This window comes from Hyperolius riggenbachi, chromosome 4, assembly GCF_040937935.1.
Source record: "Hyperolius riggenbachi isolate aHypRig1 chromosome 4, aHypRig1.pri, whole genome shotgun sequence".
NCBI classification, from domain to species: domain Eukaryota; kingdom Metazoa; phylum Chordata; class Amphibia; order Anura; family Hyperoliidae; genus Hyperolius; species Hyperolius riggenbachi.
In genome coordinates, this window is record NC_090649.1 from 238,379,147 (window position 1) to 238,406,193 (window position 27,047).

The window sequence follows — 27,047 nt, forward strand, 5'->3', positions numbered from 1 at the left end:
TTTTTGGGAGTGTCAGAATGGATGCTATGGTTAGGTTACAGTGAAGTACAGTAGAATCTTGTTATAATAAACCTTTGGCTATAGTAAACTCAGTTTTCAGGTCCCGGCAAATATCTGTTTATATAATGAATGACTAATTATTGATGATGTAGTTTCTGGTTTAGTAAACCACTCTTTCTGGTCCATTGGAGTATACCTAAAAGGGATTCTACTGTATACAAATAAAAGTAATTCTATTGCTTTCACACCAGCAGTAGAAAAGTGCAACCCCCCCCCCCAAAAAAAAAAAAATAAAATGGCCATGCTCAGATGTAACGTTGCGGTCTTTTGCCACTGTGTAACCCCACCTCAAGTAAAAAACACACCTTGGCTGCACTTTGATAATTACATATGAAAGGCACTCGAGGAGCTGAAATGCCTGACAAGTGTGTAGTTTAGCCTCCCATGTTGAAAAATTGTTACTTACAACAGTCATTGAAAGTGCGATTTTGGGCTAGGCTAGGCATACAGTAATATGGCAAGACTTATGAGGCCTGAGAGGCGCCAGCCTCTGAACGCAGCTACCTATACTGGAAGGGCTGCTTAATTCTGGGGACACATTAGCTACTTATACTGGGGGGTATTAAATGCTGGGGACACATCAGCTACTCATACTGGGGTGGGCAAAATACCTACTGTTTTACCCCCCCCCCCCCCCCAATTCACTTGTTTTTCTGCATGAGGAAGAAGTTTGGTTATTTCGATGTGATGCAGCCACCAGGGGGAGCTCTTCAGTATGCCAGAATACTGATTTTCACATCTAAAGGTATGCAAAAAAGCCCTTAAAATCGGAGCAGTGCTTTTCAGCGCTGCTAGATTTGGGCGCAGCCGGCGCCTCCATAGACTACAATAGGGATCATTCCTATTGAAGCGCTCAGTGAGTAACGTCGGCTCCATCAGAAGACGTAGCCGAGGTTGCTTAAAAACATAATAATTCGGCCTCCAGCAATCGCTGGAAGCCGAATTATTTCATTCCCCCACTATCCATGGCGGCCTGGAGGGGGAATGGTAATTAAATTGGCCCAGACTTGTGCAGAAGCAGGATCAGCCATATACCGCTGTATCCTGCGCCCAAGTCTACCGGTGCCGATTTCAAATGTACTCCGTAAAATTGTCACCTTCCTCTGCTCTGATACAGTGAAAGACCCACCCAATACCTCATGGCATCAAATTAGCTTAGAAGCAGGGCTGTGTGGCTCTCCCCATTGGCTGCTTGGCTCTCCCCAAAGGCTGTCTGTCAAATGTAATGCACTGAGACAGCATGGAGAAAGCAAGTTATTGGCTGTTATGAGCTGGAGAAAAATACTGAACACTTTTGCCCTGTAAACTGAATGTGGAAAGCTTTGTGCATTGCAGTTGACATTTCTTGAGGTAATTACTGCACAAGTCAGGGATATTCATTTTCTGTGCGATAATCAGTTTAGTGAATTGTAATTATGGAAAGTGATCGGTAAAAATGAGCTGTTTTCAGCATTGTCGAATGTGATAATGCTTTGTGATTAGAGCACAAAGCGTTGTAGTTGGCCAAATAGTGTGAATATAGTTTACTACAACCTATTGGAAACCTACTTGTTTGAGAGGGTGCCGTCCATCCAAACACATTAGCTAAATTTCCCTATGTGATTTCCTGCTGTGCCTCTTCAACCACTGAAGGACGGAGGTGATTGAAATCTATGCCCTGTTTTGATCCCCCAATACCTGTCAGGGTGTGATTTCACTTTGCCGCTGCACTTTCCAGACGATCTCCCTGGCGCAGATCACTCGCCCTGCTGTCTCTATGATGGCAGGGCCCTGTGACCCGGTCAGGAGCCGATTTCATTGTCTCCTGACCCTGTCAATCAATGTAAGCAACTCCCACTGGCTTACATTGATTACACCTGTCAGGAGCCAACGAAAGCGGCTCCTGACTGGCTCCCAGAGCTCTGCCGTCATTAGAGATGTCAGAGTGGGTGTACTAAGTTGACAGGTGGGTGGCAGGTATGTGCGGCGATTTGTCAGTATCCGTCAGTTTATGGTACCAGAGGGCTCTGGTCCTTAAGGGGGGGGGGATTGAGTATCGATCAAGTTGCAGGAATTGTACTGCTCCGTGTAGTGCAATGCTTAATGGCCATTGATCCCTCACCAGTTCTGTCCCATCCTCTGTACATGGAGATTTTCGAACGTGTCTGCGGCTGTGCACACATTTGATCAACAAACTTTAAAAAATTGATCAAAAGTTAGTTGGTATGTTGCGACAATAGATGTCTGATGTTCATCTGGAATAATCGATGTGAGTGGGGCAAGCTTTGGGAAGTGTTCAGTGGTAAACAACCAAGAGTCTCCATGGCCTATTTTCCAACTTTTATTACATGTTTAAAGTTCACCTAAAGCAAGAGGGATATGGAGGCTGACTTAATTTACCTTTTAAACAATGGAAATTGCCTGCCTGTCCTGCTGAACCCCTGCCTTTAATATTTTTAGCCATAGACCCAGAACAAGCATGCAAATCAAGTGCTCTGACTGAAATCTGACTGATTTGTTGCATGCTTATTTTAGTTGTGTTATTCAGACACTGCTGCAGCCAAAGAGATCAGCGGACAGAAACGGGGGAGCATACACAGATCCAATTTTGATTAGCCAATGATTGTCCACTTTTACCACTTTAATGTAGTATGAGGGCCAACAGATTTTGAATGCTATGAACAGATTGTGTAGGTTAGCTCTCATACTACCAGTGATGGGCTCATGAGTACTTACGAGTTGCTAAGCACTCAAATTTGTGATTTAAATGAGGGTTAATTGCCTCAGGTGTGCGGCTGGATCTAAACGGGTTATTTACTCATAAGTCCGTCGTATAGCGTGCGCTCCAAACAGCTTGCACGCGTCCTATTGGATGCATTGCAAGCCTCACTACATGCACTTCCACCTTCAAGCCAGAAGGAGGAAGTGCGCGGTGGTGAGGCTTGCAATGCTTTACTTATGAGTAAATAACCCCTTCAGATCTAGCCGCACACCTGAGGCAATTAAGCCTCATTCAAATCACAGATTCGAGTGCTTAGCCACTCGTAAGTACTCGTGAGCCCATGCCTGCATATTACATGGAAGTGGTAAAATTGGATGTGAGCACGCACCCTGAAGACGCCCACTAAAGGTACAATTTTCAGTGAAGAATTGCCAGACCAATCAAGTAAATGCGTTGGATTGGCCGAAAATAAATCTTAATGATGTCCTAAATCAAGTGAACGATTCTAATGGTTATTGTTTGACAATTCAGTCAGTCAGAAAAACTTTTTAGAATTGGTTGGATAGGTAGTGCAGATTGGTTCATTGGTGGTGAAATAACTAATTATGACATTTTATTTCCATTTGCATTTATATGATTGAAAATTATACTGTTAGTGGGCACCTTTAGCCTGGTACACATATCCAATTTTGATTTTACTTCTTCCATGTAGTATGAAAGTTTACCTACACAATTATAACACGTATTCAAAGTCTGTTGGCCCTCATATTACATGGAAGTGGAAAAATTGGTCAATCAAAATGGGATGTGTTTGCGCTCCCTGAAAGGATGCATGAGCAGAAAGAAATGAGTGCAGCTTTGTGTACCTGGGGCTTCTTCCAGCCCCTAGAAACCTGTGCATGCGTTAGCTTGCCGCAAGCCTCTCGTGACCACACCCCTCATGACTTGAACTGCGCTGAACACTCCCGGCTACCTGAGCACGATCATGAGGGGTGCGCGGAGCAGAAGTCCGTGACCCAACTGCGAGTGGCGATCTTGAGGGGATAGTGGCAGCCTGAAGAACAGCGGAACTTTTGGCGCTGGAACGGTTAGACTTCTAAGGGCTGAAAGAAGCCCAAGGTAAGTAAAGCAGCATTAATTTCTTTTAGCTCATTTATCCTTTCGCATTCACAATGGGACATTATGGTCGTGCATTATAAAGTCTTATAACGCAACTTACCACACTGAAATGCTAATCCTATCTGCCGTTCACAGTGCGACGTTAAAGTCGTGTTCAAAATGTTTTGCATTGTGGTAACTCACTGCTTGCAGTGCATTACCTCTTAACGCAAACACGTTGTGACTTTAACGTCGCCTTAAACACGCAATGCCGCACTGTGAATGCGACCTCAAGGTGGCCATACATCTACCAATTTTAATTTTATCAAATTAGATGAAAATCGGTGCTTGATTGTTTCAATTGATTTTGGGGCAAAAACCGGTTGGAAGCATTGATCAGACATGTTGGGAATCTCGGTCGCACGTGCTCGATTGGGTGCGCGGCAGTAATGGCATGTAATATGGAGATGTATGCAGTGGGTCCCCCAACTGTTAAATGTCCCTCCTATTGCCGGGGCTAGGTAAATTCTCACCTGTCAGCTGGCATGATTCCCGGCTTCCTCCACCATCACCCCTGTGTCCTCCGTTACCACGAGTGCCTGTATTATGTGGCACCAGGTGTGTGTAGCGTGAAGCGCCATGTAGTACAGACACTTGCGGTAAAGGGGGTGATGGCGGGCAGGCCAGGAGTTGCACCAACAGGCAGGTGAGAATTTGCAGAGCTTGGGGACATTGAACACGATGAGGGGGTTAGGCCAATTCCTGATAGATTTTATGCTGAAATCTATTGGAAATGGTTTTGCAGTGTATGGGCAGGCTACAAATATCTCTGATTAGTTTAGATCAGATAGAGATCTGTCTCATAGTCAATCTGCCCATGCATCCCCTTATGTATGGGCACCATTAGGGCCTGTTTCCACGAGACGCGTTGCTATGCCGAAACCGCTCCGCAAGGAAACTGTAAACTACACATAAAGTTAAAGCGGACCCAAACCAAAATTTTAATTTTTAATTCAAAATATTTAGTTGCACCACTCTGAGGCCTAGTGCACACCAGAGCGGTTCTGCTGCGGTTTGCGATCCGCTTGCGGGTGCGGATCCGCTAGGGTAATGTATTTCCATGGGCTGGTGCACACCAGAGCGGGAGGCGTTTTGCAGAAACGCATACTCCCGGGCTGCTGCAGATTTTGGATTGCGGATGCGTTTCTGCCTCAATGTTAAGTATAGGAAAAACGCAAACCGCTCTGAAAAACGGCACTTCAGAGCGGTTTGCCAGGCGTTTTTTGTTACAGTAGCTGTTCAGTAACAGCTTTACTGTAACAATACATGAAATCTACTACACCAAAAACGCTTCACAAAACCGCAAAATGCTAGCTGAAACGCTACAGAAAAAGAAGAAAAAGCGTTTCAAAATCTGCTAGCATTTTGCGGATCTGCTAGCGTTTTTTGGTGTGCACCAGGCCTCACACATAGGCCCAGTGCACACCAAAAACCTCTAGCAGATCTGCAAACCGCTAGAGGTTTTTGAAGCAGATTTCAGAGCGATTCTAGGCATGTTTTCTAAACATGCCTAGCGTTTTTTGGAGCGTTTTTGTGTAGCACATTTCAAATATTGTTACAGTAAAGCTGTTACTGAACAGCTTCTGTAATAAAAATGCCTGTAAAACCGCTCTGATCTAGCATTTTATAGAGCGGTTTTCTACTTTCCTATACTTTAACATTTAGGCAGAAACGTCTCAGAAATCTAAAAGAAATTTAAAAAATGCTGCAGCCCCCGAGTTTGCGTTTGTGGAAAAAACAAACCGCTCTGGTGTGCACCATCCCATTCACTTTCATAAGCCAAGCAGTTTTCCCCCTGCAAGCGTTTTAAAAAAACAATCCAGAACCGCTGTGGTGTGCACCAGCCCATACAAAGATAAATAAACACTCCTTCAAGCCTATGAGCATTTCAGTGTATGCTTTTCACCCTTCTCTTTTCATAACTAGGGTCATACAGGTTGCAGCCATTAGCAATAACTCCTTTGCCGGACACCTCCTACTCCACCAGTCTGCCGGATTCTGTCCCAACAATATGAAAGGAAGGGCGGGGTTCCTCCAATAAATGTAAAATATTTTATATTTGTCATCATGCAGCTGAAAAAAGACTTCTATTTACTATTATAATGTATTTTTAATTTGGATCCACTTAAAGTAGACAAAATCTGTGTTCTCTATGAGATCCGTTCAGCCATATTCTTTGTTAACCTCCTTGCCGGTCTAAAAAATCCGGCAAGGAGGCAGCACCGCACTTTTTTAAATTTTTTTTTAAATCATGTAGCGAGCCCAGGGCTCGCTACATGATAGTCGCTGAGCGGCGGCATCCCCCCACCCACTCCGATCGCCTTCGGTGATCAGAGTATGCAGGAAATCCCGTTGAGAACGGGATTTCCTGCAGGGCTTCCCCGGTCGCCATGGCGACGGGGCGGGATGACGTCATGGACGTCGGGACGTCACAGGGAATCCCGATCCGCCCCTAAGCGCTGCCTGGCACTGATTAGCCAGGCAGCGCAGGGGTCTGGGGCGGGGGGGAGCGACTCGGCACGGTGGATCGGCGGCGAGCGGCGGCGATCGGAAGTTACAAGCAGCTAGCAAAGTGCTAGCTGCTTGTAACAAAAAAAAAATTATGCAAATCGGCCCAGCGGGGCCTGAGAAATCCTCCTGCGCAGGTTACCCCGAGCTGAGCTCGGGATAACCGGCAAGGAGGTTAACATATCTTTTGGTGCACCGTTTTGAAAAACCTTTCTGAACACTGTATATGCTACGTATGGCAATGGACTACATCTGTAGTCACCTAGTGCTCATAGGGCTGGGACCCACTAGAGCGTTTCTTTTGAGCGTGTAGGGATCGCTTTGAATCGCTAGCAATTTCCCTAAACGCTCTGCCAAAGTAAATGAATGGGGCAGATTCCACTATAGCAATTGCGATTAAACAAATCGCAGTCGCAGGACATGCAGCATTTTCGGAGCATTACCATTCTAATTTATAGGAGCAAGGAAAACGCTCCCAAAATCGCTTACAAAGCGCTACCACAAATCGCTAATGATTTCGATAGCACTTTGTAGTGGACCCAAGGCCTTACTTTTCTTTTAGACCAGGGCTGTGGAATTGGAGTCGGAGCAATTTTGGGTACCTGCAGTGGGAGTCGGTAGTTTCATAAATTGAGGAGTCTGAGTAGGATGAGTTTTGTACCAAATCCTTAGTTCAGGTAAGTATTACACTAAGGAGTCGGAGTCGAGGAGTCTGAGTCATTTTGGGTACCTGGAGTTGGAGTCGGTGAATTAAAAAACTGAGGAGTCTGGGTTGGAGTTAGATGATTTTTGTACCGACTCCACAGCCCTGTTTCAGATTGAAATGGACAAAAATATAAAAAATCTGCCCCCCAGATTAAGCGCTGTAATAACAGCGCAGGGGATTTGGGCGCAGCTGGTGCCACCATATCGGAATTACGGCTATATCGGCGCACAGTGAGTAACTTCGGCGCTGTCAGAAGACGGAACTGAAGTTACTTTTAAAACACTATAATTCGGCCGCCAGCAATAGCTGGAAGCCGAATTACATAATTCTCCACCATCCACGTCGATATGGAGGAAGAATAGTAATTAATGCTGCCGGGACTTGTGCAGGCACAGGGTAAGCTGTATATCTGCTGTATCCTGCATCCAAGTCTAATACTTGTGTGTGGGTGTTAGGATAGCTTATTGTTTGTGTTAACAAAAACAGTAGATTATACATCGGATCCTTTGTGACCATACATCTGAAATATATGGCAGTCTGTCCTGGGAATGAGTGGCACACAATCGCAAAGTCATCAAACCGTAGTTTAAAGCCAGCCATTTCCTAGTGCCAGTTAGCCGCGTCAGTTCTAGTAAACTCAGGGAGGAGCTTAAGTGTGCGAGATACGGAAGGTGAGCCACGAGGAAAGCGTTTGAGTGGAGGAAGCTGTCCTGACAGTTTCTCAGGCTAAACGAAAGGGAGACGAACACCCACTGACACCTGTAAAGCCTCTTTTCCACCAGCAGTTGATAGGCAGTCAAACTCACAACTGCTTGCTGCTGCCTGGTAACTGTTTGTTTAGCACAAAGTTCAACTGCCTGTGGAAAAGAGGCCTAACTCGCACTATTCCCCCACAGGCATTTGTGTTTTAAACTGGTTTCAGTAGAAGAAACTGGTCTAGAGTGTACACAATGGATATCTGTATTTGTTACCAGGTGTTTAATGCTAGGTACACACTATGAGATTTTGTGGCAAATTTACTGTCAGATCGATTATTTCCTGCATGTCCGATCTGATTTCCGACTGTTTTCCATTCACTTCAATAACAAATTGATCAGAAAATTCTCGGAAATCTATCGAAATCAGATCGGATATGTTGAAAATAATCCATCTGACAGTAAATCTGCCAGAAAATCTCATAGTGTGTCCCTAGCATAAGGAGAAGTGAACTGGGATTGCAGGGGCTAACACTTGGAGGGATTTGCTGCATGTGACCTACTGTGGTCTGAGGAATTTGCATTTGTTTGCCAAACTGATTCCCAGTGTGGACTGATATTTTTCGGTGAGAGTGGGCTGTTGCACAAGGTGGAGGAGGTGAACCTACACTATGGACATTGCAGTTCCATAACTGTGATCCATATATGTTTTGTGTCTTCCCAGGAAGTTGTGGGGCACTCCACCTTTTAGGACAGGTCTTCAAGTGATTGCTAATCGAATTTGTGACTGATTGCTGTGCCTTCTAAAAAAACAAAACCAGTGCGAGTTTTATCTTAAAGAGACTCCGTGACAAAAGTTGCATCCTGTTTTTTATCATCCTACAAGTTCCAAAAGCTATTCTAAGGTGTTCTGGCTTACTGCAGCACGTTCTACTATCACCATCTCTGTAATAAATCAACTTATCTCTCTCTTGTCAGACTTGTCAGCCTGTGTCTGGAAGGCTGCCAAGTTCTTCAGTGTTGTGGTTCTGTGATGCATCTCCCCCCTCCAGGCCCCTCTCTGCACACTGCCTGTGTATTATTTAGATTAGAGCAGCTTCTCTCTTCTCTCTTATCTTTTATAAGCTAGATAAATCCTCCTCTGAGCTGGCTGGGCTTTCACATACTGGAGAATTACATACAGTCAGAGCTGTCTGCACTATGCAGGAAGAAACAGCCTGACACTTCAGTGGAAGATAGCTGCAGGGGGAAAGAAACACACAAATGATCTCTTGAGATTCAAAAGGAAGGGTGTATACAGCCTGCTTCTGCATGGATGTATTTTCTATGTGTGGACATACTGTACATCAACCTACTTCCTGTTTTGGTGGCCATTTTGTTTGTTTATAAACAAACTTTTTAAAACTGTTTTTAACCACTTTTAATGCGGCGAGGAGCGGCGAAATTGTGACAAAGGGTAATAGGAGATGTCCCCTAACGCACTGGTATGTTTACTTTTGTGCGATTTTAACAATACAGATTCTCTTTAAAGGTTGGCTCCACTTTTATAGCAAAATATATTAAATATGTTAACTGCTCTGTAATACCTCAGTGTTTCCTCGTTTTATGCAATTCATTACACAGGTAAAGTGCATTCAAGTGTGAGGGAATGCAATATTTTCTCTATGCACTAATCACTCCCATTTGTCAATTCATGCCAGGGAGCTATTCCAGCACATTACTGGGTGACTTCCTGAGGACAAGCATACATGTTACAGCCCGTTAGAATATTCACTATCACTATGTAATATAACTGGTCCAATGAGGATCCTTTTTTTCAAAGGGACGCTCTTCCTAGTGCACAGTCAAACAAAGAAACAAAAAAAACAATGTGGTCAGCTGGGTTGAATTTTCTCATTTGATGAATATTTTGCATTGTATTGTGCATTGTGCAGCATTTCTGCTTGCTTGTTTCCTCACTGCCCCCAGTGCAATATGCATTTCAATTGGGCTGAGTTTTTCGTGATCATTATTCTGCTGGTGGAAATAGTGCTTGAAAGACTGCTGCATCTTGCTTGAATATCAAACTTTCCGGGCAGCATGTGGTGAAAGGCAGCCATTTTGTGTTCTAGTATCCTTCAATACAGATATTACTCAGGAAACCTTTCCAGGGGTTTTTCAATTATGCCATTCTCAATCAGCCTATCTCCAAAACATTGTGTGGGTCTAGTTTTGCATGTAAATAGAGTTGTTTGGAGACTGCTTACACAATAGGAATGGACTTTGTACAAGGTGTTGCATCTCTTTGCACAACTAGAAAGCCTTTTGTTGACCAGTTCCTCCCAAAAAAAACAACAAATGATACCTTTTTGTCAATATACTGAAGTGATACCTGCTAATTTCCATGAGAATTACATTAATAGGTGAGGACTAGGTATACATATGGAGCTTTTAACTAAAAGGGCCTGATAACACTTGCATGTCACTGTGCATTTTTCAGCAACACATCAGTGCTACAAACTCATAGGTATTGCTACAAAGGCACAGAGACATGCAAGGCCCTAAACCCATTTTGATTAGATGTTCCATTGCCATACATTTTTAGACACTGTTTGACTATTGCATAAGTGAGAGCATGTTGATTGATGTTTAGTAGAATAATTGGCGGAGCATTGATTTTAACATGTTTATCAGTCCTTATCTGTGTTTGGGGGGGGGGGGGGGTGCATGGGTGGAAGCAGTACTTGATTGTTTTTGTAGTTTTCTCTTAAAAAGCTGGCAAATCACTTGTGTATCAGCAGTCTCTGGCTCCTTAAGTGAACCTCAACTGAAACAAACAAAAGAAAAGTTTCACTTACCTGGGGCTTCTACCAGCCCTCTGCAGCCGCCCTGTGCCTGCACCGTCACGGAACGAACCTCCGGTCCACCGCAGCAGCTTAGTTTTGTTTTCGTCAACTCCGGGAGCGTGATCTAGGATGCGTGTGGCCAGTGCCACGGAGGCACAGTGGCCATAGACTGGCCCCTTTGCCGAAAATGAAACCCACACCCCTCGCGATAGTGACGGCAGAGTTTTGTGATCCGGTCAGGAGCCGATTTCACACATTGATCACAGGCTCTCGACTCTGTAATCAATGTGAGCCATTGAGATTGGCTCACAGTGATCACGAGGTCAGGAGCCAATGAAATTGGCTCTTGCCCGTGGTAATTTGTGGCTGCTTTATCCTGCCAGGGTGTAATTTCAAGAACTTTACTCGCACAGACCCACAGATCGCACCTCAGGCCGCTCGCTCTGTCGTTATGTTGGCAGAGCTTTGTGAGCCTGTCAGGAGCCGTTTTCATTGGCTCCTGACCCCATGATAATTGTGAGCCAATCTCATTGGCTCACATTGATCACAGTGTCAGGAGCCTGTGATCAATGTGTGAAACCGTAGAAGCAGATAAGATCAGGCCAGCACACCATATTCACAATGCAGTATTCCGTTTTTAGTGAGTACAAACTGGACAATTGTTTCAGGGCTACAAGGGGTCCCCTTCAGAAAAGTGCAAACGTATGTTTGCACTTTTCTGAAGAAGGGGACTCCTTGTGCTGTCACAAGGGGCCTGCGGCAATGGGTGAGCGGAGGTAGTGGCGGGTCTGTGCGAGTGTGGTATTTGAACAACTGGACCCCATAATTTAAATCTATGCCCTGAAGTGTTTAATATTACAGTAGAATGTATCTATGGTAAACTCCAAGGGACGGGGCAAAGTAGTTTACTGTACCAGAAGCTTACTATATCCGAAATACTTAAGCACATACAGTATACAATTGTAACGATTGTGGAACTTTCTCCGTGATCAGGGCACAACGCGTGCGCTGACACGGCGGAAATCCTCCACAAGCGTATATTTGCAGGCACCCAGCAAAAGGTGCTACGCACCTGTAGAGGGAAATTCCTGTTGGCAGATGGTGCTGGGGAGTGCAGAGGAACCAATCCTCTGTACCTCCACAAGTGCCAGACAGGAATTGTACGAAGCGCAGAACGCAAATCGCAAGAGAGGCGATTGCGAATGAGAGCGAGCAAAGGGACAGGTTGTATGTGTGTGCGCCAATCCAGTCGCCACCCCGCGACCGCGCACACACAACAGCAGATATGAAATAGGAACGCGATCGCGAAAGGTGCGATCGCCAGACGTGACACAAGGCAGATCAGAATAGAATACGAGGGTAGCAAAGGCACAGCAAATAATACAATGAGAAGATGCGGAAAATAACAAACGCTAGCTAACCGCGAACACCGCACTCATTCGCAACAGTGCACGCGGTTATGCGCGGTCTCCACGTGATAAGCACAATAGAGACAAGACCGCCTAACTAACCATCGACAGACAAACATGAAACAGAGGACGCGAGCGCTTGCTTAACGGTTACCTCACCGAGCCTCCAGCAAGCGTAGCAGACAAGACAGACACACGAAAACAGGGACAAGCGAGAGATAGGATCCACAGCACTAGCGAAAAGTGGCTAGCGCGATCCAGGTACAGAGTAGCAGAACAGAAGGATCCCCAGCGCTAGCGAAAAGTGGCTAGCGCGATCCCAGAAGACAGAACAGAAGGATCCCCTGCGCTAGCGAAAAGTAGCTAGCGCGATCCCAGGAGACAGAACAGAAGAGATAGCTGGTAGCAACCGCTGCACCAGCTATACTCCAAGAACAGAGATCAGAACCTGAGGAAGCACTAGTTTGTATAGTGCGAAACGGCTGTTGACCATTCTTACATGCTTATCCCTCTCTCTCTTGGCATTATTGTGCTGCTGATGCTTAATTTTTAATAGTTTCAAATAAAAGCTTTTTTAACTGGATGTGCCCAGCCGCTCTTGTCTACATGGTGACTGGCTTCGTGGAACTGATGTCTTTTTGGCTTTGAGCACTCTGGAATGTCGCTCTGCAGTGGTCCTGTGCACTTCTTTCTCTATAGTGACAGAGATCAGAACCATTTCCTGTCGACCACCATGGGACAGGACAATGGCAACAGGCAAGACAAGGCAGAACAGGCAATACAGATAATACAACCTGACTGGGCTAGAAGGGGAGCCTAAAGCAACCCCCAGGAATTAACTATACTAGATAGCAATGGCTGACACTCCAGCAGTGTCCATCAGGAACAGACCATGGAAGGGAAATGACCAGCAAAGCCTTCTGGGAAACATAAAGCTCTTATAGTGCCAGTCATCAAAGAAGGCAGGTAGGGGATTTGCATAACGAATGTATGCAAATTCCCCAGCAAGAGAACAGACCAGAAACTTGCAATGGAAAGACAGGTCTCTGTTCCAGAGACCTGCAGCCCACAGACTAGAGGAATGGACAAACAGCTGTCGGCCTGTGCAGCCAGCTGAGCGGATCATCACAACAATAGTATTGTATCTTAATTTAGTCAGACAGTGCTAAGCAGGGGCTTTCCTAGGGTCCTTGGAGATCGTGGGCACTAGGTGGGGAGTATATGGGCAAAAAAATGGGCGTGGCCATGCAGTGAGTGGGTGGGGCCAAATGTACATGAACTTAGCAGCGGTATAAGCTACAGATAACGGGCCTGCCCATCGAAATATTGGATGGAGCCCCCTGTATTTAGATAATTTACAATTAGTATAGGCATAGATCAAAGATGTATACGCACATACAATTTTGATTGGTCAATCACTGACCAAATTTACCACCCCCATGCAGTAAGTGGGCCAACAGACAGTGAATTTGATGAACAGAGCTAAAATTGGCTAATCAAAATTGTATGTGTGTACTAGGCTTTACAGCTAATACTGTACATGCTGAAAGCAGGGATCAGCATACAATACAGCTGGTTTACAATCAGTAAAGGCACAGAGTAACACCTTATACTGTACACACTGGAGGTAGATCAGCACCCAGTGCAGGCACTAGAGAACAGCTTATACTGTACATACTGTAGGCAGCAGAGATCAGCACACTGCAGCTAGCGCACCGAAAAATATGAGGGTTACGTTGTACAGCCATGGACCAGAATGTGGGTGTGGTCACGGGTGGAGACAAATTTACATTACCTTAGCAATGGTGGGTCATTAGATTAGGACAGTGGTGGCGAACCTTTTGGAGGCCGAGTGCCCAAACTGCAACCCAAAAGTCACTTACCGTATAATCTGGCGTATAAAACGACTGGGTGTATAAGACGACCCCCCAACTTTTTCAGTTAAAATATAGAGTTTGTGATATACTCACCGTATAAGACTACCCCTCTTCCAACGTACACCAAATTTAAAAAAAAAATAATCATATACTGGTGCTGTACTGTATGTGGTACCCAGTATATAACAGTATATAGTCAATTGACTGGTTGGATTGGTGAACTCTCCCTCTTCCTAAGTGGATTGGTCAGCTCTCCCTGTCTCCCTGTTTATCAGAGCAGTATGGAAGAATAGATCGAGGTGTGCCCATAAAATACGCCTCTTTCGCCCCTCTGGCCCACCCTTGTATCCTATTTACCTCCCTCTCTGCCTCTCAGAACTCACACATATGCGCCTGCACCGCTTCACTACAGTCCTCAGCAGCAAGATCTGAGAGATGGTAACAGGATAGGGGGTATCACCCAGCATCAATGATACCCGGCGTATAAGACGACCCCCAACTTTTCAGAAGATTTTGAAGGGTTAAAAAGTAGTCTTATACGCAGGAATATACAGTATCTATCGCAAAGTGGCAACAGCAATTTAAACTAAATACTGTACAAACGTTTTAACTCATACATGAACATTATGGAAAATCCAAGTTGAAAATAAACTGTGAAGATAAACAATTTCATCCATCCTACTCCTGAAAAATGTATTCATTTTTTTTTAGAACCTCCCAGTTTTATTTTCTGTTTGAAAAAGCTAAAAAAGTAGGTTTAATGCTATTGTCTCATATAATGATGATTCAGCTTTTACCATAGTCTTGCAGCAATCATGTGACCCCCAACAATACAAATTCAGCAATCATGAGGCCCCCCATCAAGACAAATTCAGTAATCATGAGGCCCCCCAACATGACAAATTCAGCAATCGTAAAGCCCTCACCAAGACAAATTCAGCAATCATGAGGCCCCCAACAAATCATGAGGCCCCCAACAAGACAAATTCAGCAATCTTGAGGCCCCCAACAAATCATGAGGCCCCCAACAAGACAAATTCAGCAGTCATAAGGCACATACATAGACAGCATTTCACATAAATAGGCAGAATGCTCCCTTAATATGGTAGACACCTCTCACCTGGCTCCTAAATTCTCATCTACTGGCTGCTGTGCCTGGCAATACTGTGTTTTGGCTGGATTGGGGATGATGTGTGGGCTGAAAGGCCTGGCAGTGATGCTGTGGCCTGGCTGGCGGTGATGCTGTGGCCGGGTTGGCTGGCGGTGATGCTGTGGCTGGGTTGGCTGGCGGTGATGCTGTGACCTGGCTGGCAGTAATGCTGGGCTGTCCTTGGCTGGTTGAAGTAAATGCTGGCCTGACTGGTGGTGATGCTGTGGCCTTTTTGATAGTGATTCTCGGCTGGTTGGCTGGTGGTGATGCTGGGCTGGCTGGCCTGGATAGTTTAGGTAGTGACAGGTGCCGCCTAGTTAAGGTAGCGCCAGGAGTCCCCCAGTTTAGGTAGTGAGTGACAGGGATCCCCAGGTTAGGTAGTGAGTGACAGGCTGCCCCCAGGTTAGGTAGTGAGTGACAGGCGCCCCCCAGGTTAGGTAGTGAGTGACAGGCGACCCCCAGGTTAGGTAGTGAGTGACAGGCGACCCCTAGCTTAGGTAGTGAGTGACAGGGACCCCCCAGGTTAGGTAGTGAGTGACAGGGACCCCCAGGTTAGGTAGTGAGTGACAGGCGCCCTCCAGGTTAGGTAGTGAGTGACAGGGACCCTCCTGGTTAGGTAGTGACAGAGACCCCAAGTTAGGTAGTGAGTGACAGGTGCCCCCCAGGCTAGGTAGTGAGTGACAGGGACCCCCAGTTTAGGTAGTGAGTGACGGACCCCCAGATTAGGTAGTGAGTGACAGGGACCCCCCAGGTTAGGTAGTGAATGACAGCGACCCCCCAGATTAGGTAGTGAGTGACAGGGACCCCCAGTTAAGTTAGTGATTGACAGGCGCCCCCAAGGTTAGGTAGTGACAGGTGCCCTCACCTGACAGCCAGCAGCAGCCCGGCGTCAGACCTCAGTATCAGCCGGTGACCCGACCAGTTAGAGCGGGTGCGCACGGACACACCACGCTGTATATGCGGAAGTGATGTCACTTCTGCATATCAGTGCGGTGTCTGCTAGGTCCTAACACCCGCACCAGTGGTCGCCGGCTGATCGTGGCTTGATGCTGGCAGCGGCAGCCAGCGGGGGGGGGGGGGGGGAGAGGGGTCAGCGGCGGCCAGGAGGCCTGCAAATAGATTGGGAGCACCCGCGGACATGTTGGGTGCACAGGACCCCCCGGCCCAGAGTAGTGTGATTGTGCAGATAGTGAGCTGGACGTTTAGTTTACTATATACCCGATGTTTTAGTATAGCATAGTTTACTGCAATGAAATTATACTGTATACACGATTTCTGCTTAGAGGCTAGGCAAGGCTCTGTTTCTCTGCAATCCGTCCTTACTTTTTTTTTTACTCTGTTTTCTTTAACCTCCCTGGCGGTCCATTAAAACCGCCAGGGGGCAGCGCAGCATGTATCTAGCGCTAGGCTAGCTACATGATTTTTCTAATCATGTAGCTAGCCTAGCGCTAGCTACATGATAGCTGCTGTGCAGCAGCATACCCCCACCCCCTCCGATCGCCTCCTGCGATCAGCGCAAACAGGATATCCCGTTCAGAACGGGATTCCCTATTTGGCTTTGTCATCGACGTCATCCCGATCCACCCCTCAGCGCTGCCTGGCGCTGATAGGCCAGGCTGCGCAAGGGGTCTGGGGGGGGGCGTGGCGCGGAGCGGCGGCGGCGGCGATTGGGAAGTACACGCAGCTAGCAAAGTGCTAGCTGCATGTGCCACAAAAAAAATTCTACAAATCGGCCCAGCAGGGCCTGAGAAATCCTCCTGCGCCTTACCGCCAGCTGCAAACAGACTTTAGAAAGAAAAGTATTATTTGCAATTGTTGTGATGTTTGTAGATATCCCCAGTCTTCTGTCAGAACATGGGCTGCAAGCTGTCATTTGTGCGCATCTGATTGAGTTGCTTCTAAAAATAAAAGAAAAATCCATAGAATAGTGCTAGGCCAAGCACAGCCTGTATGAACTTTTGACTGACTGTAAAGCCAATTCATTGTTTCGGCTGGCAAAAATCTAAATCTATTACTGACCAGGTACTTTTGGTTCAGCTCATGCTATATCTGGTACTGCAGATGCAGATGTACTTGCTGTCTTTTCATTTACTGATGGGCTTCCCTGCAGACCGTTAAAGTAAAAAGAGCATCATTTTTAACTCCCAGGGCAGCTCTATAGCAAATTAAAAATGCATTCTAAAAATGTGGTTTATTATTACAAAAATCTTTCATTTTTCCTCAACTGTTTACATTTAAGGGTTAGAATAGGCACCTCTTCCGTCCGTGAAAGGACTTGCGGAGGGAGTAGCAACTTCGGAGTTAATGCATGGCCTGCCCTGTGTTTGTGTTAAAAAATGTGAGTAGTACATGTGTGTGGTTTACCTGGTGGTAAGGGCACTGGGCGGTAGCAGCGATTGGACCCCGTCTGTACTGTGCACCTCTGAGGCCTAGATTATCCTACAGATAATGTTAGCTCCCAGGTCACATAACTGTGGTAGGTGAGGACAAGGAGACTGGCTGCATGTGCTGTCATGTAATTGTATTATGTGAAGCTGAATGTCTCCATCTAAAGGCCCATATCCAGCTGATCTGAAATTGGCCGTGGTGGACAATAACAACTGACATGGGAGAGAATCGGGGGGGGGGGGGGGGGGGGGGGCGGGCAGTCAGACAGACCAGTGTGGGTACAGCGTTGCAACAATAATCACTAAAGATCCAGCATGTCTTTAGCAATGCCTGATACCTGTTTACATTGTTCTCACCGCTCCTCCGTCGGCCAAAAGCCGTTCTGTCACACATGCTAGTTGTCCCCCCACATAGCAACATATGGGTTATTGGCCAGAGGCCGATGACGCATATATACATCATTGTAGCTGCTCTGTTGCCCAGCAGGGGTGGGTATCCCACTGTGTGTATGTAGCTTTAGTATTTGGTATTCACCCTGGGTGAGCTCACTTCTGCAAGAAAAACGCAATTGTTCCACTGCGCAACTGCATGCACAGAAGAGCTAACTGCCGCAGCTGAGCCAACTTACCGGTTACGATACCAGGTGAATGGAGGCACTCGGGAGGACGGCGAGGGAAGCATCGGTGCTCATGGGGCTGGAGGAAGTCCCAGGTAAGTATAAAATCTTTTAAATAGCCCATCTCAGGTACACTTTAATGCTAAATACACAATGCAATTTCTCGTCTGATTGATGGGAATTGGACAATTATTCTCGACATGTCCATTCTGCTCCCATTCAATAATGGGAACAATTTTCTGAAGTTATCATGGGACAATCAATCCTGTTATCGGGATACAACTCCCTGTCAGATTACCCATCGATTGGATGGGATATTGAATCGAGTGTACCAGGGCTGTGGAGTCGGGGCAATTTTGGGTGCCTGGAGTCGGAGTTGGGAAAAAATGCACCGACTCCGACTCCTAATGAATTTAAACTGTAATTAAAATAGAAAATATGATAAAATGTTCTATTTCTCAGATACTAGTCATCATAAATAATTTATACATACAGTAATAGCTGTGCTTAGTCCACAAAAATGAAATAAACCAATCAAAATTAGTTACTTGTGATGCTTCAATAAAGCAGTCCCCGTATTTTTAAAGTCAGATATACATATCTGATTGTGACTGTATATATGATGTGTACACAGGAATTTCTTATATATACTAAATAACATCTATGCTGTAAGTATAAAGCCTGATGTGTAGCCGTGTCACTAATAGAGATGGTCAATAAGATGGAAATAATTCTGCATTGATTCTGATTTATGCAAATGTATGTATGGGGTGCCCCAGGACTCCTCATTATAATCAAATTATTTGATATGTTGTTAAGATTTGGTTTGGTGACTACGAATTAAAGGGTACCTGAGATTGATGAAAAGAAAAGTTTTATACATACCTGGGGCTTCCTCCAGCCCCCATCAGGCTAATCAGTCCCTCGCTGTCCACCTCCACCACCTGGATCTTCTGCTATGAGTCCTGGTAATTCAGCCAGTCAGCGCAGTCCGGCTGCTTGCCGCTTCCACAGCCAGGAGCGTTCTGCACCTGCGCAACAGTGCTGCGCAGGTGTAGTACGCTCCCAGCGGCGGAGTGTGTGCATGCGTACTACGCCAGACTAGCTCAAGTACCTGGACTCATAGCAGAAGATCCAGGTGGTGGAGGAGGACAGCGAGGGACTGATTAGCCTGAAGGGGGCTGGAGGAATCCCCAGGTATGTATAAAACTTTAATTTCATTTGTCTCAGGTTTACTTTGTTACACAGTAGTACTATACTCTACATATGCACTCCCCACAGTGATGCAGGGAATCCACTGAGCATGTTGTGCACATTGAATACAGGGGTGTTGTCTATCACCCATAAACCTGGTTCAGATTGTGCATGAAGAATGTGTAATAGAGCAGAGTTCCCCAACCCTGTCCTCAAGGCCCACCAACAGTGCAAGTTTTGCAGGAATAATAATTCCAACAGAGAAAGAACATGTGTGCATCAACCAAGTGAACCTGACAAATCTGGCTTTGCAAATTTGGCCTATTGGCTAATCACAAGACATTGCTCATGCAAATAAGCATTTGCTTTCGCATGCCTAAATATGCAGGGTCAAAAACCAAAAACCGCAAAACAATCGCCCTGCGGGAATTAGTTCATGCTATACAGCACTATCCAGGGGCGCCACGAGGAGGCTTCCCAAGCCTCCTCGTGGCGCCCCTGGATAGTGCTGTATAGCATGAACTAATTCCCGCAGGGCGATTGTTTTGCGGTTTTTGGTTTTGACCCTGCATATTTAGGCATGCGAAAGCAAATGCTTATTTGCATGAGCAATGTCTCGTGATTAGCCAATAGGCCAAATTTGCAAAGCCAGATTTGTCAGGTTCACTTGGTTGATGCACACATGCTTTTTCTCTGATTATAGTTAGCATTGCATTTCTTTCTTCTGAGGGCAGGTAGTGAGTGGCTTGTTTTAGGAGGTGAGAGCCCTGGAGCAGGCTATTTGCGCCTGTCCGCCCCTTATGTGTCGCGCCCAGGTTATGCGCATATAGCAGAATGCAATGGACGTTGAGGTAAGTGCCTGTTTTTAATCCTGGGAGGTGTGTGCGGGCGGCTCTTCCCGGCGCTGGCCACGCTGGGGAGATCGCCTGCACCCCCTGGCCTCCACCTCCGGGGTGCCGCTGTGTGGGTTCCAGGCGGTGAGAGTGCCTGGGACCCCCGCGGCCCCCCGGTTGTATGGGGGCAATGGGAAGCCTCCTCGTGGCGCCCCTGGATAGTGCTGTATAGCATGAACTAATTCCCGCAGGGCGATTGTTTTGCGGTTTTTGGTTTTGACCCTGCATATTTAGGCATGCGAAAGCAAATGCTTATTTGCATGAGCAATGTCTCGTGATTAGCCAATAGGCCAAATTTGCAAAGCCAGATTTGTCAGGTTCACTTGGTTGATGCACACATGCTTTTTCTCTGATTATAGCAAGTTTTGCAGGAAACCACAAACATTCACAGGTGAGGTACTGTATATTCCTGCGTATAAGACTACTTTTTAACCCTTGAAAATCTTCTGAAAAGTTGGGGGTCGTCTTATACGCCGGGTGTCATTGATGCTGGGTGTTACGCCCTATCCTGTTACCGCCTCTCAGATCTCCCTGCTGAACGCAATCTATTCTTCCATACAGTACAGCACCAGTATCTGTTCATACACAGCACCAGTACAGGATTTTTAAATTTTTATTTTAATTTGGTGTGCGTTGGAAGAGGGGTAGTCTTATACGGCAAGTATATCCCAAACTCTATATTTTAACTGGAAAAGTTGTGGGGTCATCTTATACGCCCAGTCGTCTTATACGCCGGAATATACGGTAATTAGTGTCTCACTAGAGCTAATTAACTACCTCTGAATTTCTACAAAACCTGCACTGTGTGTGGGCCCTGAGGACAGGGTTGGGGAACACTGTTAGCAGGGCTGTGGAGTCGGAGTCGTGGAGTCGGGCAATTTTGGGTGCCTGGAGTCGGAGTCGGGAAAAAATGCACCGACTCCGACTCCTAATGAATTTGTAACTGTAATTAAAATAGAAAATATGAAAAAATGTTCTATTTCTCAGATAATAGTCATTAAAAATAATGTATATATACAGTAATAGCTGTGCTTAGTCCACAAAAATGAAATAAACCAATCAAAATTAGTTACTTGTGCTGCTTCAATAAAGCAGTCCCTGTATTTTTAAAGTCAGATATACATATCTGATTGTGACTGTATATATATATGATGTGTACACAGGAATCTCTTATATATATACTAAATAACATCTATGCTGTAAGTATAAAGCCTGATGTGTAGCCATGTCACTAATAGAGTTTTTATTGAAAATTTTTAAAATTATACAGAAGGAAAGTTGTGGTTAGAACAGTGTACATGAAATGCAGTTCAGAGTAACAAGTATCTAATAATACAGTAATACAGAAATACAATATTACAATAATACAGTAGTAGTTTGCAAAGGAATTATAACAATGTTTTGAGTTTAACACTACTGAACTGAACTCCTAGTGTGAGTATTTATATACTAAAGGAGAGAATGTTGCGAGGTTCTAGAACACTGCCCCAATGTGCGGGGAGGAGTCAAGAATAATTCTTGACGTATTAGCATTACGAGTTGAATACTGTAAGATAAGAGGAAATTGTAATATTACAATTCCCTTGTGGATAGATGAAGAGATTTTCTATTATTAGGTTATCAATTCCACCAGTAAGAATGAGTGAGGGATCACAGATCCCAACAAATACCTTATGTAGGTCTTGGAAGTAGTCTTAAAGTTATTGTACTATAGAACTCGTATGTGGGAAGATTTGTAAAGACCTCTCTACCTGGAGAATGGGGGACTTACACCACCCTACAGAGACTCCAGGGAATGGTATCAATATAGCTAAGTATCCTATATAACACACACGAGCTCAAGTAACTATGAACATGGACCTGTAAATGAGCGAGTGAAAAATAACTAGTGGCTAGTGGTTGATTGTATAAAATCTGTGTAATGCTTCCAAGAGTATCAATCTGTAGTGATTGTGAGTTTGGAAGCTCAGTTAGTCATAAGTATATATAGTAACTTAAATAACTGTGCTAGGCAAAGAGCCTAAAAAACTAACTAAACTACTCTAATGTCACTAATAGAGATGGTCAACGAGATGGAAATAATTCTGCATTGATGCTGATTTATGCAAATGTATGCACTCCCTTTGCTGATGAAATCAAATAATTTGATATGTTATTAAAATTTGGTTTGGTGACTACAAATTAAAGGGTAACTGAGACGGATGAAAAGTAAAGTTTTATACTTACCTGGGGCTTCCTCCAGCCCCCTTCAGGCTAATCAGTCCCTCACTGTCCTCCACCACCCGGATCTTCTGCTATGAGTCCTGGTAATTCAGCCAGTCAGCGCTGTCCGGCCGCATGCCGCTCCCACAGCCAGGAACATTCTGCACCTGCGCAATAGTGCTGCACAGGTGTAGTATGCTCCTGGCGGCGGAGTGTGTGCATGCGCACTACGCCTGACTGGCTCAAGTACCTGGACTCCTAGCAGAAGATCCAGGTGGAAGAGGAGGACAACGAGGGGCTGATTATCCTGAAGGCGGCTGGAGGAAGCCCCAGGTATGTATAAAACTTTAATTTCATCTGTCTCAGGTTTACTTTGTTACACAGTAGTACTATACTCTACATATGCACTCCCCACAGAGCTGCAGGGAATCCACTGAGAATGCTGTGCACATTGAACACAGAGGTGTTGTCTGTTTACAATCTCCTCATTCCCCTGCAGAGTACCTGCACATCATTCTTACATGTACCCACACTTACATTGCCTAGGGCCTGATAGATGTTCTTTGTTCCGGTTTGTACCTTTTACAAGTACTCTTACCAAGGACTAGTTTTAGTCTAAAGGGAATAAATATAGTAGTCTACATATCCTTCTTACTTCAGTTTTCTTGTAAAATTCCTAAGCGTTGGCAGTTAAGAGACGAATTTCATGTTACATACTTTTAATCAACAAAATTGTAATATGCAAATTAGAGGAGTCGGAGTCGTGGAGTCAGAGTCGGTGGAATCCTAAACTGAGGAGTCGGAGTCGGTGGATTTTTGGACCGACTCCACAGCCCTGACTGTTAGAGGAAGAATCTGCTTATTCCCCTGCAGAGTACCTGCACATCACTCTTACATGTACCCACACTTACATTGCCTAGGGCCTGATAGATGTTCTTTGTTCCGGCCTGTACCTTTTACAAGTACTCTTACCAAGGACTAGTTTTAGTCTATGACTAAAGGGAATAAATATGTCAGTCTCCATATCCTTCTCACTTCAGTTGTCTTTTAAAACTCCTAAGCGTTGGCAGTTAAGAGACAAATTTCATGTTACATACTTTCAATCAACAAGATTGTAATATGCAAATTAGAGGAGTCGGTGGAATCCTAAACTGAGGAGTCGGAGTCGGTGGATTTTTGTACCGACTCCACAGCCCTGGAGAGTACCCAGCATAGAGTTTCTAATATTATGAGTGCCTGCAAAACTGCATGCATACATGGGGCCTAATTCACAAAGCCGTGATAAATGATATCGAGGCCGTGATATGCTTAGCGCGCGGTAAAGGTTAGCGTGCATTACCTTTCCCCGTTCATGCGATAACCCATATTTTAGCGCGTGAACGGGAAGGTTAATGCACACAAACCTTTACTATTATGCATGCAAACCTGTACGCACGCTAACCCGCTGCTGAGCATATCACGGCCATGATATCATTTGTCACGGCTTTGTGAATCAAGCCCAAGGTGTGAAAGGGTCCTGAGATACCTCTAGGCTTTGCCATCCTCCCTTTCCACTGGTCCTGTATAGACTGAAGCTGGTCATGTATAACAAGTCTGAATGCCAGAAGCTAAATGCAAATTCTGGCATTTAGAATGTTATACGCAAAGAATCTCAAGGGAACTGCCAAGCATGCTGGATCCCTTCTAAACCACATTTGTCAGCTGTGAGCTAATAGCATAATGATATTTCCAATTTTATTATTTGGGATGCACATTGGATTCTGTATCTGTCCATATTTACAGCTTTGGGAGTGGATGTAATGCTATTTCATGACAGCAGGTTTTTCTGGTATAACAACTTCACTGTGAGTCTGCACCTTCAGCTCAGTAAGCCTTTTTCTCACATCCTGGTAATATGTGTGCAAGATAGCATTGCTACTTTCCGACGTCCAGTTCATGGTGCAAGAAAGATAAATGTGCACCATTGTCCACAAGTCTGGAAAACATTTCTGTAAATGTGTTTTTTCCTGTATTGTATTCATGTTTGTTTCAAATTAAAGCCCAACTACACCTAAAAATCAACAACTCATAGCCTAAGTCACATTTATTAGTGAATATAAAGTGTATATAAAAGCAAAGTGAAGGATAGAATGCCTAGTTACTGGGCCAAATTCACTTGGACCTACAGTACAGCTTGCTTTCTGACTTCTGAACTAAGCTGCAGGTTGGCCCAATCAGGGGCTGTCATGTGACACCAACATTGTAAAAAAACATGGACGCTAAGCTACATTTCCCAGCATCTTTGCATTTCAGCAGGAACAATGTGTTCTTTATGTAAGCAGGCAAACCGAAGTTTACAGAAATTTGGCAATGAACAGTTGTAAGACCTCAGTCCATCAGGAAACTACTAAGGCTCTACAGGCCCTGAAGCTTGTACAGATAGGTGCGTAGCTGCACTATGTGGCAATGGGTTTTAGAGTTTCAGCTCCAAATAAAATGCATTCGTACACTGGTCGATATTTCTGGCAGATTCAGTCATTGTGACCAAATCTGACAGAAATCTGTCGATCCCAACATATCCAATCAATAACATCCAGTCAAGTTCAGACTATTAATGTAAGCAGCATACCGCTTTCTTTGGCGGTGGAAGGAGCAGCATGGTTTCAATGTTTACAATAATAGTGGGGGTATTTCTTCTTAAATTATATTTAGTTTGAGAGGGACAAGGTGGTACATCAAACACCAGTAACTGAGCTGTTAACCTGTGTATGGCTAACTTAATGCATTAGAACGGCTTTTTAAAGAACACACACTATTAAAATGGTAAAAAAAAAATGAAGAATGGTGCCTGTGTCATAGTCACTCTAGTATAAGCAACATATAATTCAGTGAGAGCTTGTAATACTGTAGTATAGAAGTGAAGACCAACTTAGGTTTTTATTTGCACCTAAAATATGTGTCTGCTGCACTTTGGAGTGGATTCTGTTAAAGGACTGGGAACTCGACAACAAACAAACACACAGATTGGGTTTGTGTATTGCAGAAACGCAACAGACAAATCTGGACATGGTGAAAATAGATACAAAAAGGGCCCAAAGAAAAGCATGGTCCATTCTGTATATATGATACGGTCAGAACCCGAAGTTTGGCCACTTCGGGTTCTGGCCGGTCAATGTGCGAAGTGGCCTCGGCGCTGCGGCCAATGTCTGAAATTAGCAGAATCCTGGTGGCTCTGATCATTAGCTCCGCCCCCTGCCTCCCTGCTATCGGCTCCTGACCGCCGGTGGACTCATGTGTCCCCCCAGAGTCGTTCGTGGCTGCAGGAAGGCAGAGGCAGGAAAGCAGGAATTCGTTCCTCCCTGCAGAGCGGGTGCTGACAGAAGCAATGTCTGCAGTGCTCCCCACTCTGCTTTCCTGCAGCCATGAACGACTCGTGTGTCTCCGGCTCACTGAAAGCCGATAGCAGGAAGGCAGGGGGCGGAGCCAGTGCTGGGGAAAGTGATTGGAGCTGCCAGGATTTGGCTCATTTCGGACATTGGCCTCAGCGCCATGGCCACTTGGCACATTGACCGGCCACAACGCGAAGTGGCCAAACTTTGGGTTCTGGCCGTAACATATACGTCTTCTGTCATGTGCTCTGTGAAACAGCCTGGAAACAGTTCTAATGTGAACTGAAACATGCACACCACCCCTTCTGAGATTGACAAAATGCAAAACAAGGCCGGAGCCAGTCTTTGTGATTCACCAACACCAGTGTTTGTGTTGTACAGACTATTTACAAGCTGTGTATGGAAAACAGGTAACTGAACATAAATTAAACAGTAGATATTCAAAGGTCCTGACCCAGGGGGTAGGGTCCTAGACTAGGATGAATTACAGAGGAACAAAGCCATGGGGGGGGGGGGGGGGGGGGGGGGGGGTTGAGGATGCGGTCCACCTCTGTGTAGCTTTACTGACACGTATGCAGGTTTTTTTATAGTTACTTTTTTAACTCCTAAATCCTTTAACTGTAAACTGCATTAACTGGTGAGACCTAAGCTTAGCTGCTGCCTGATTACTGCATGCAAATTCCCTGCATATTGGGCACTATGCATTAATGTACTATACCGGTTTAAACTTAGATGCTGTCTGTGCACATACAAGCTCGCTTGTGAACTGAAGGAATTTCCTAATATCTTTGACTTGCTTGTACATACTTGGTATGCAATATTTGGAGCTGTATTGATTTGACTACTGTATTGTTTTCAAATTCAGTGCGTTATGCTTCACCATTATTTACTTACTTTAGTCTGTATTTTACATTGAAATGAAGACTCCCAATTTTTGACTGAACTGAATTACAGTACTACAATATACCTTATGTGCTTGAATATGATTTCTGATATATTAAAGGACTACTGTAGGGGGGTAAAGGGGAAAAAGCGTTGAACTTACCTGGTTGTAAGTGCAATGTAGTATATGATCTTTGTGACTCATCTTTATTATGTCATGGCTCTAAAATAGCTTTTTATGGCATTTTGGTTGCCTAGTGCTAGAATATTTCACCAGGTGATATCACGGTTTCACTTATCTGAACAGCAGCAACGTACATGCAAGCATTAACTGATTATGTCAATCAATCATTTAACTCGGTATTGAAAATTCAGTTCATTCAGCTGGAGGTTCCATCCTGCCCTACTACTGCTG